This window comes from Alosa alosa, chromosome 12 (genome assembly GCF_017589495.1).
Source record: "Alosa alosa isolate M-15738 ecotype Scorff River chromosome 12, AALO_Geno_1.1, whole genome shotgun sequence".
In the NCBI taxonomy this organism is placed as follows: domain Eukaryota; kingdom Metazoa; phylum Chordata; class Actinopteri; order Clupeiformes; family Clupeidae; genus Alosa; species Alosa alosa.
This window is the reverse complement of record NC_063200.1, coordinates 5,808,753-5,819,396: the sequence shown is the minus strand read 5'-3', so window position 1 is coordinate 5,819,396 and position 10,644 is coordinate 5,808,753.

The window sequence follows — 10,644 nt, the reverse complement described above, 5'->3', positions numbered from 1 at the left end:
ACACACACATACACACACACGCAAACACACACATACACACACACACACACACACACACACACACACATACCCCCTTTCCCACTGCTTGCCGTTCCCTGGCACACAGTTGGCGTTGTGATAAAGGACGCTGCTCTCTGCTCGTCTGATAAAGGATGCTCTCTGCCTAATTGTGTGCCGATGCTCGGCCTCTCTCTTTCAGGTGCAATATTGAAGGTTGGGCTGAATGGAAAAAAAACATGCTTTCTCCCCCAGGTCTACCTTTTAATTTTACCCTCTGAAAAGATCCCAGCTGTGCTGACTCTCTTCAGACAGTGATGTATATGTTTGTGTGTGTGTGTGTGTGTTCAAGTGTGCACATGTAAGATAAAGAGGTAGAGGGAGAGTGTGTGGGTGTGTGAGAGAGGTGTGTGTGTGTGTCTATATCTGCCTCTGTCTTTTAGGCATTTATGAACATGCAGCACCTTTTGTTTTCCTCCTAATATAGAATGGCTTTTTATTTTTGTATTTTTGTATGTAATTGTCATCACTGTATAGAATGCTCTACGTAATCTGGCCTTCATGCAAAGTCTCTATGGGCAAGTCTCACAACTCGTTAGCCATTTTGGCGAATGGCATGTGTTTGGGCAAATGGGGAGAGACTGACAAAAGCAGCATAAACAATATTTCATCAGTAAAGACTATCAAATCAAAGCCAATTAAATCCAAAATAACCTTTCAGGTTCATTGTCTTCCTGGTCACGCGCCACAATTCACTGCACAACTATTGTTATAGTTCTGGTGAAGCTAAACAGAACGTCCAGGTGGTTAGCCCAAGGGTTTTCCTTGCCTTAAGCACTGATAAATTCCTTAGTCTTCCACTTCCATCGGGGACATTCACCACTAGAACCATTTAAAGAGTGCTTAGTTATGGTCACACCAGTACCCATAAAATATATTACAGTAAAGTGCCATTTTGACAATAAGTTGAAACTGTTGGAAACTGTCTTGCAAAGTTTTGATTTATTTGTGGACAGTTTTTGTAAGCAAATACAAGTAAAGTAATTCCTCTTCCAGGAAACCTAAACTCTGTGCTTATTGTTACGTTGTATTCCATTTCAAAGGACAGCCTGACTGATGTGAGAACGTTTGGGCCATGGCCCCGGTCCAGCCCCAGAAATGGACACCAAAAATGTTAGGGGCCTTTCCCAGGGATGGATTACTGCACGGGCCTACCGGGCCCAGGCCCAGGGGCCCAAGGGGTCAGGGGGCCCTAAAGCCCAAGCCTTTGCAGGGAATCGTTGCCTCAATATCAACAAATCAGGATGTAGGCTATGAATCTGATTGAATTTAGTATTGGCCATCCCCAAAATGCACCAGAATACAGGAAATCACATCAAACAAATTAAAACATTTCTGGGGGAGGACCCCAAACCCCCCCTCCCACATATACGACAATAAGTGGGGGGCCCTTAATACATCTGGGCCCAGGGGCCCGAGAGTTCATAATCCGCCCATGCCAAGGCACCAATGTTTTACTTTTACCCCATAGTGTAAATGTGGCTTAATTAATCCAGGGTAGTGCATCTGACTACATCTTTTGAGTTACAGACTCCTTCACTCATTTTTTCTTCAGTGATTTGTCTCCTCCCTTATAGCATCTCTGCCATAGTGGTTTGTGTAGAGATAGAGAGAGATAGAGAGAGAGAGAAAGAGAGAGAGGTGAAAGGAGATGAAAAGAGAAAAGCCTAAACAGAAAGAGTGAGGAACCAAATGTCAATGTGTTATATGCTGGTGATCCTGATATTACGGAAAGAGGGGTCATTGCAAGATATTTTTTTGGTATATATCCAGAAAACGTGCGAACGGTTTACTAAATTGAGAGCACAATTTAGTAAAATGAGCACACATTATCTCGATACACAAAAATATCTTGCAATGAATTGTATGATATCAAATGTTGCAAGCATACAAATTGTTCATCTTTCGGGTAAAGTGATTGTTGCAAATGTCCCTCTGTCACAGTGAACTATTTTAAAGCAACATTTCCATCATGTGATGCCCCAGGTTCAGCCTGCTGATCTAGACTACAGAATTTACTGTATTTGCAAGTGCCTTCTACTTCCCCTTTACAACTCCAAACAACAGGCATAGTTTGTAAGGCCCAAAAAGAGATGAAGTGATTGTGCAGTAATTTACTGCGGGCTTCCTCTACTTTGATCGCTTGTGTGTAACATTCACTCTCACATCTGCTGATAAACGTGACATGATGAGTGTGTGAGAGCAGGAGTGTGTATTTAGTTTGGCACCCATGCTGAAAGCCCACTGAGGTAGAGAGAGGTGCCGGACAATAACCTGGACGGCACCGAGTAGAGAAAGAAAGAGAGAGATGAGATGAAAAAGTGGGAAATGAATGATTGAGCGGGAGGTGAGGTGTGGGTGTAATAACAAAAATCACTGGAGCAAGTGACCATAGAGGGGAGGTGGGCAGTCAGGGGGTGTTAAAAGTGTGGTAGATCATACTGACGCAAGACTTCTTTTCTGTTCCTCTTTACCGTTCCATCTTCTTCTCTCCATCCTCCTCTTCCTCATTCAAACGTTCCACTGACGTCTCATGCAGAATAATATAGCATTTAGCAATGGCCGAACAATTTAAAATGTCTGTAAGAGCCTAAGATCCTGTAAAACATTATCTACCACAACTATTCCATTCAATTACGATTCCACCATTCATCTTCCACTTAAAAGAATCGCAGGAGAATGTATTGGAGCAGCTTTATGCCATTCACACATTTAATTCACATGCTGCAATGAAGCACACAGTTTAAAACCATCAGACCTTGTGTGGAGAGCCCTTGTAACACTATGGAGCCAGGCCCGGGAGGATCTGGAGAATCAGGAGGCCGCTAGTCTATCTTCTCTTAAAGTAGGCAATATCATGCCCATATAGATAACAAAACCCAAGCTTGATCTGTGTGGCTATGCAGTAATAATTGTAGCCTCTGAGCAGTAGATCAGCCAGTCCCTAATGATGATGAGCCCGAAACTAGCAATGAGGTAGTAGAGAGGATAAAAGAGTATGAATTAAAATTATTTAATGTAAGAAAGATCAGTATATGACAGCAGTAATCTACATGATCAACCTAAGTATAAATATAAGTAAGTACTCTTTTGATCCTGTGAGGGAAATTTGGTCTCTGCATTTATCCCAATCCGTGAATTAGTGAAACACTCTCAGCACACAGTGTACATACAGTGAGGGGAAGCACACACTAACCATAGCGCAGTAAGCTGCCTGCAACAACTTTTTTGTATTTTCAAAATACTGTAAAATACTTTGTGAAACACTGTGATGACATCTATCTAACTATCTATAAAACTTTGAGAAGTTAGTTGTGCTTAAAGGCATCAACTGAGGAGACACGACTAGCTAAGGTTACACACACTCCTTTGCTCACACAAGGACTTGAGTTCACAAGCTTATATCGCAAACACTTGAGTTTGCTATTTTCCTTTCTTTTTTCTGTTTTACAGTTTTTTTCTAGACTTTAAATTTGTCTATGTTCTCTGACCTGTGAAATAGTTCAGTGCTATGGTAACTTGACAAGATACCTCAAACAAGGACCAATTTTGCACATTTTAAATAAGAAATGATTGATAATGCCATAATAATTGGCTTCTAATTGGTTTAACTGATTGGATGGTATTAATGTGACAACATGATTTTTTATTTTTACTTTTTTTGTATTTACATTGTTATACAACAATTGGGTTCTATGGAACTATTTATTTGTTTCTGATTGGCCGAGAGACGTTCCATGAGTTGGAATATCCCTGGACATTTCAACTCAGACTTTGCACAGCTAATAATAAATCACTCCCACATACAATCGCGAAGATTTGACACAATGTTCTCATCCCAGCTCTCCACTATTTCAAGCAATGGGTCCCTATCTTTTACTGTCTATGGTTACTCCTTAGCAAACCATGACGAAACAGTGCTTCACCACATCTGTGGATTAAGCCACACAGTCAACTCAATGTAAGAAGATAAACGAGGATGCTAATTGTTCTCAGCATTGCCAGCATTGTGTATAATATGATTGTCACTTGGAGGAGACTTGTAGGTAACTAACGTTAGCATAGTTAGCTAACCTGCTAACCTGCTAGCATCGTCCGTCAGGCTGTGCACAGTAGTGTAACATTTATTCACCATAAATTAATAAAGTTGAGTGGTTCTGCAATGTAGACTATGTTTCCGTTTTTTTGTAGTACCATGTCCCTTACGGCTCCCACACAAAGCTGCGTTCCGTCAAAGCATTTCAGTGGGTGTATGTATGTAACCGTAATGTGATTGGTTGGTGCCGTCCGTAGATTGGCTTGATTGGCCGGTGCCGTCTGTCGGTGCAACAACAGCTGAACTCCTCAACGCGAAAGCGGGAGAAAACGGCGGCAGACGGACCCACAATTCAGTTCAGCAACGGATCACGTGAGCCCATTTAAAGTGAATGGGATGCGTCTCCAGAGACGCTATGCACGCAGCTGTGTGTGGGAGCCGTTACATGACATGGCCCATCCTTGTAACATGCATGCAGCAAACCTAGATATGAATGTGATTTCAGCCCGACTTTCAACATTTCTTTCAAGAAGACACGTAAACCACAAAGACCCTGGGGTGGTGGTAGTGGGAACTCTTGTCGGTTCAATTCCGTTCCACCGGTTAGCCACTTAACCCCAAAGTTGCTCCGGGACAATGTAATCCCTTGTAATATAGTTGACATATGTAAGTCGCTTTGGCTAAAAATGCGAAAATGTAATGTAATGTAATCTAATTTTGGAATGTTGGTTACCTAGCAAACCAAGGCGCTGTCTATTGAAAAGGAACTATTTTTGTGCGTAAAAACCGATGTCGAAATTAACATTTTTAAACAATAACGGGATGTTTTCAGATTATTTAGTTTGTGGTAGAATTGTTAATTGTATAAAAGCAATATAGCACTTTCGTGATCGTGGGATTGGTCATGGATATTCCCGCGGCTGTTGTTGCCTCGCCACTCGGCCTCGGCCTCGTGGGCTCTGGCGAACAACACCCGTGGGAATATCCATGATCAACCCCACTCTCACTCGTGCTATATTGCTTAAATAGAGGTTGTGCACACACCAGTTTCAGGTGTATACAAAATTATTCAACTGTGATGAAACTCACCATAAGCGTGGTAGTGATGGTGTTAAATAACTTAAAAGGTTAAAATGCTACCTAGTTTAAATTTCTAAATAATTCATCCATTTGTCTTTGAGTTATTGTCACTGATTCATAGTGGGCAATCTATTGCACCAACTGGCTGGGAAGTGCAACAGTTGTGGAGTTGGCATTCATAGCCTGTCGCTGCAAAACAGTACATCTCCAAACTCAAAAACAGTAGACTAACAGTCAATAAAAGTGGGCTGTCAGAGCAGCACAAAATACTAAAAGCCATGCCTAGTGTCCTGTTCGCTCTTAAACTTTCCATCACATTTGGTGCCTCTGCCTAGCCACTTTGTAAATGTGTTAGAATTATGGTGGATGGAATCCACTATTTTGAAATCTCCTGGCTTCTTCTTCTTCTTATAACCGTTTTTTTTTACCTTTTCAAGAGTGAATGCGACTCTAACCGCTTAATGTACAGACATGTTGAAATAACCGTTCTGAAGGTCTGGAGTGGGGCAAGAGAGACTTGAATGGAGGCTGTGATGTCATAATGGCCTAAAGCCAGCTGCGCTCGTTAAAGGACCAGTATGTAGGAAATAATGGAAAATAAACTGTAACCATTACAAAAATGATCACCATATGTTGTCAGAGAGTAAGGAAACACGATGAATTGAAGTAATGTCTTATTTGACAACATTACTCTAACCCGTAAAATCCCGTAAAACCCATGAAAAGAAATGAGTTACAGGGCGGAATCTCTTGGAATTTTCATTTATGTTTTGAACGATTAATTCTAGAATAGCGTATTAATAATGGGCTAGCGCATCCTCCTATTTGGGTTGCCAAATTAGCAACGGCCAACTGTCAACAGCTGTCAGTTGTAGTCATGAACGCCTACGAGAGGCAGGCAAATTTCCAAAATTAAAACAAGAAACAAATTAAGTGGACATCGGAGGAGCTTCCTGAGATGGTGACGTCTTCGTCAAACAACGCAAGTCTGACGCAGCTGGCCATATTTCTCCAGAACAGGTAGCCTAGGCTAAACTTTATCTGCATCGCTAACTTCAGCTAAATATGTTACGTTGGTTAGAGAGGTATTTTTTGTTTTCACTGTTTCTGTTATGTGTAGCTGGGTCATGGTTGGAGAAACGTTAACAGTGTTTCCCACGGAATTGGATTCAATTTGTGATGCTAGCTGACTTGGACAACGGGGGTGGGGGGGTGCCTGTCACTTTAAGATGTTTGAGGGAACCCTTGCAATTGTAACACAGTTCAAAGGCTGCTGATGTGTGGATGCAATTCATAACGTTTTCTACATAGTTAAAATAAAGGTTCGTACTTCTCCTTGGGACAAGCACTTTTGAATTTTGGAACACTTTTCCATTTACATCGGGATTTTGCAAACATTCAGTGTCAGAGTCAATAAAATGAGCCTTCAACGAAATTGACAAGCAGCTGTAAGTAGGCTAAGCATGCTAAATTCGACATCCAAACAGTATTCTAACGTTAGCTTTGAGATACTGCTTGATTTCATAACTTAACTTAGTTTAGTCTCTTCAATGTAGCCTACTATGTTGTGATAAGAACTTAGCAGAGTTCACTTCAATGCAGCAGTTTTAAACAAATTTGCGCAGCATGGTCACAATGCTAAGCGGATTTAATAGCAATTTAGCCAGACGTCTTCTATGCAATGCTTATGTGGCAACAACAATCCTTCAACAATCGTGAACATTTTGTTAAATGCACATGCAGAGGAGTGGCAGCGGGCTACGAGAGAGAGCGGGCGGGGCAAGGAAAGGCTGCGTGCGTAAAAAGCACAGCTCAATGGCAATGCAAGGATTTTACCTTATATTTAATTTCAATTAATTTAAATTAAACATAGAATATTAATCTGTGGCGGCCGATTTTTATTTCGTGGCGCCCCGCCACAGATTAGTCAATGTATGGGAAACACTGGTTAAAGCAGCTGCAGGTCAACTAACGTTAGCTAAGTCTTCATTACATCTGGAAACCCAGAAGAGGCTCGCGTCTGGTTGTCTTGAGAACGTTCACCAGTGTTTTGATTTTGGCCTACAGAACGTTCGGTAACAATCCTACAAATCGCACCTTGAAGCTCCCAGAGTAAGTCCTGGGCTAATCAGAACACTGGCACAGGTGTCACCTGTGAATCCAACTGTCTCAGCTTCTAATGCATACAATGTGCCGCTCCCTAAAACTACACATCCTGTTTAAGTGTTTCCCGTGTGTCAAAATAAAAGTCACAGCCATTTCTCATGCTTTGCGCATTATATTGTATCTCCAGAACGGCTTGACGCATATGCTTCAAATTTAGTACAAGTGTTTGTATGGACTCAAGGAACAAATTGGAATCTATAAGTAGTTAGAGAAATTATCCCTCCTATCTGTGCAAAATGATATAAGCTGGGTTAGTACATACTGGTGGGCTATAAAAAGGTTTTTTGTTACCAAGCTCTCCCAAGACCTTTGCAACCTTATTGTTGCAAAACATATCAATGGAACAGGTTACAGATGCACTTCAAAACTTCAGAATCATCCAGCAAGCAGTATTGGAGCCATTATCAGCAAGTGGAAGGAACATTACTGCATCATCAACTGGCCATGCACAGGATCTCCTCACAAGATTTCTGACCAGGAAGTCAGAAGGATATAGGATACAGAGGATACAGAGAAAATCATAGGTAATGCACTTCACCGCCATGCCTCTATGCACGCTCATCCCGCACGACTCTATTGCTGAAGAAAAACATGTTTGAAAACTTTACTACACAACATTTGGACAATCCTATAAAATACTGAGAGAATGTATTCTGGTCAGGCGAGGGCAAAATTGAACTTTTCGGATGTCATACTACACAACATATTTGGAGAAGAAATGGCACTGTGCATCACCCTAAAAATACCCTACAAACAGTGAGGTTTGGAGGTGGTGGCATCATGGTGTGGGGTGTTTTTCATCTCATGGCACTGGCAGACTTCATACAGTTGAAGGAATGATGAATGGAGTCATTTTGTTCCAGGAGAATCTTTACATCCACCAGGATGATGAGGATGAGACATGGCTAGACCTTCCAGCAGGACAATGATCCAAACCATTCAGCAAAGGAAACTCTCAATTGGTTTCAGAGAAAGGAAACCAAGGCCCTGACTTCCATCCAATTGAACAGTTTTGGAAGTTAACTAAAGATCAGGATTCACAAGAGGGACCCCTGGAATCTTCAATATTAAAGGACTATCTGTTTAAAAGAATGGGCCAAAATCACACCAGAATACTGTGACTGATTAGTTTCGTCATACTGGAAATGCCTTGAAGCTGTCATTACGAATAAAGGCTTTTCAACAAAGTATTTAAGAAATTTCAGCAGGCGTGTTCAATACTTTTTTCCTGTGTCATTCCACTTTATTACACATAAATCTACCTATGGACTTTAATGTTTGGATTTTTGGGTGGATTATCTGAGTTAATACTAATGTCTGGTGAAAGTTTCATGCAAATAGCCTCATTGGAAATATACTTACTGAAAAAAATGTTGACGTGTTCAATACTTATATTTTCCCCGCTGTATCTTCGTAATCAACCATCTTTGGTATGAGTGTTTGTATGGACTCAAAGATGAAGTGAATTGATGTTGGAGGTCAAATGTCAAGGTCAAAAAACACCTTGAGGTGTTATATCTCAAAGAACGCAATTTTTTTCCAGGAATCTCCCACCAACATTAAAGACACACAAGGTTTTTTGGTACGAGGGTTTGTATGAACTCAAAGATTAAGTGATTCAATGTTTTTTTTCCAGGAATCTCCCCACCAACATTAAAGGAGAATTCCGGTGTGATATTGACCTAAAGTGGCCCTCGGAAGTCTACCAATGAAGTGTGGAGATACATTGAGCCTCGTAAATGGTGTAAAACAGTGATTTATTTGCATGGCTAGCCTGAGATGCGAAGCACCACCATTGAAAAAAGCTGTTGGTAGCATCGGCTAACTAGCACCAGATTTTGGAGTGCAGGGGACAAGCCGAGATGGGCTATGAGACATACGTTCACACTCGGTATCATGTTTCAACACATTTTAGGTCAATATCACACCGGAATTCTCCTTTAAGCAAGCAGCTTTCCATCCACTATTGTAATTCCTCTGGCATTACATTTCTAGTTAGTTCTGTACTTTAAAGAACATTTTGAGCGATCACATAGCCTACGTTTAATGTTGAAATATTATCAGAAGGCGCTATGTGCAATTTGCTTTTGAACAGGATCCTACAGGAACATTTCAAAATGAATGGAAAGACACAGTGATGATGAGATTTTGCACTCAGCTGCAGCCTAGGCCTGCTAGTGGTGAGCCTATTTACTTGTATTGTAACCTATGCAACTATTCTATTAAACGCTGTGTGCTAGTCTATTAAACACTATAGGCTATGACTGCTATGTTCTTGCACTATTTTCCCCCATGATAATATTGTTGAAGGATGCTCTTTACTATATGGCAATTTTGGAAAAATAACTAATAAATGTGAGGTGAGGTGCCCCCCCTATCAGTGCTCATGGCCCCCCCACCTGTTGCTCTCTGGCGCCGACCCTGGCAGACGTTTATATTGGGATCCGGGGTCAGCATATCTAATCTGTTGACTGATTATGGAATGAGTCTCTTGCTTTCAGATGTTTTTCCAGGTAGTGTACAAGTGAAAGGATAGACAAAAAAGGCTTTTAGAAAGAAGTATTTTGTAGTATTTTGAAAATACAAAAATACAGTATTTTATTTTGATACATTTTTTGGCTGCTGTATTTTGTAGCTTATTTTGATACGTTTTTAAGGTGGGTATTTAGTATTTTATTTGGAAATACATTTTGATGTATTTGTGCCCATCCCTGCTAGTAGGTAATGCAAATGATAATCTAAATACATTATGATTTTCACTGACTACTTTGTGCATGGACATATATCTATGTAATCATACACATACACACAAATGTGTATGTGTGTCTGGCTGTCTGCACAGATGCTATGGCATCAGCAAGGCTAACTATAGATGTACAGTTGATCCACCAGTGCCTCTCAGTTCCAAAATGGTCTTATTGTGTTGGGTAGATAGGCGTGTTTAAATTAGTTCTAATTCCAAAATGACTATTGCCATTTCAGGAATGCATTAATTTCCCATATTTTATGTTTTTCCAATTGTGAATTTTCTAAATGGGTTTCTTTATGCAGTGGCCTTAAAATTACATTCTGATAACAGAACTACACTGACATATTTTAAGCATCTCTCTTAGACATGCAGGATGACTAGTTTGTCCTAAAATAGTTTTACCAATAATACTCTTATCACGGTCTTCTCCCTGTCGAAGCAGAGAAGACTGAATTGACCTTGAATCTCTTCTGCCATGATGGCTGAACGCTTTTCAGTGCAAATCCAAATAAAACAGCAGAAAAGACATTCAAAACATTATCTGATTAAAATAGCT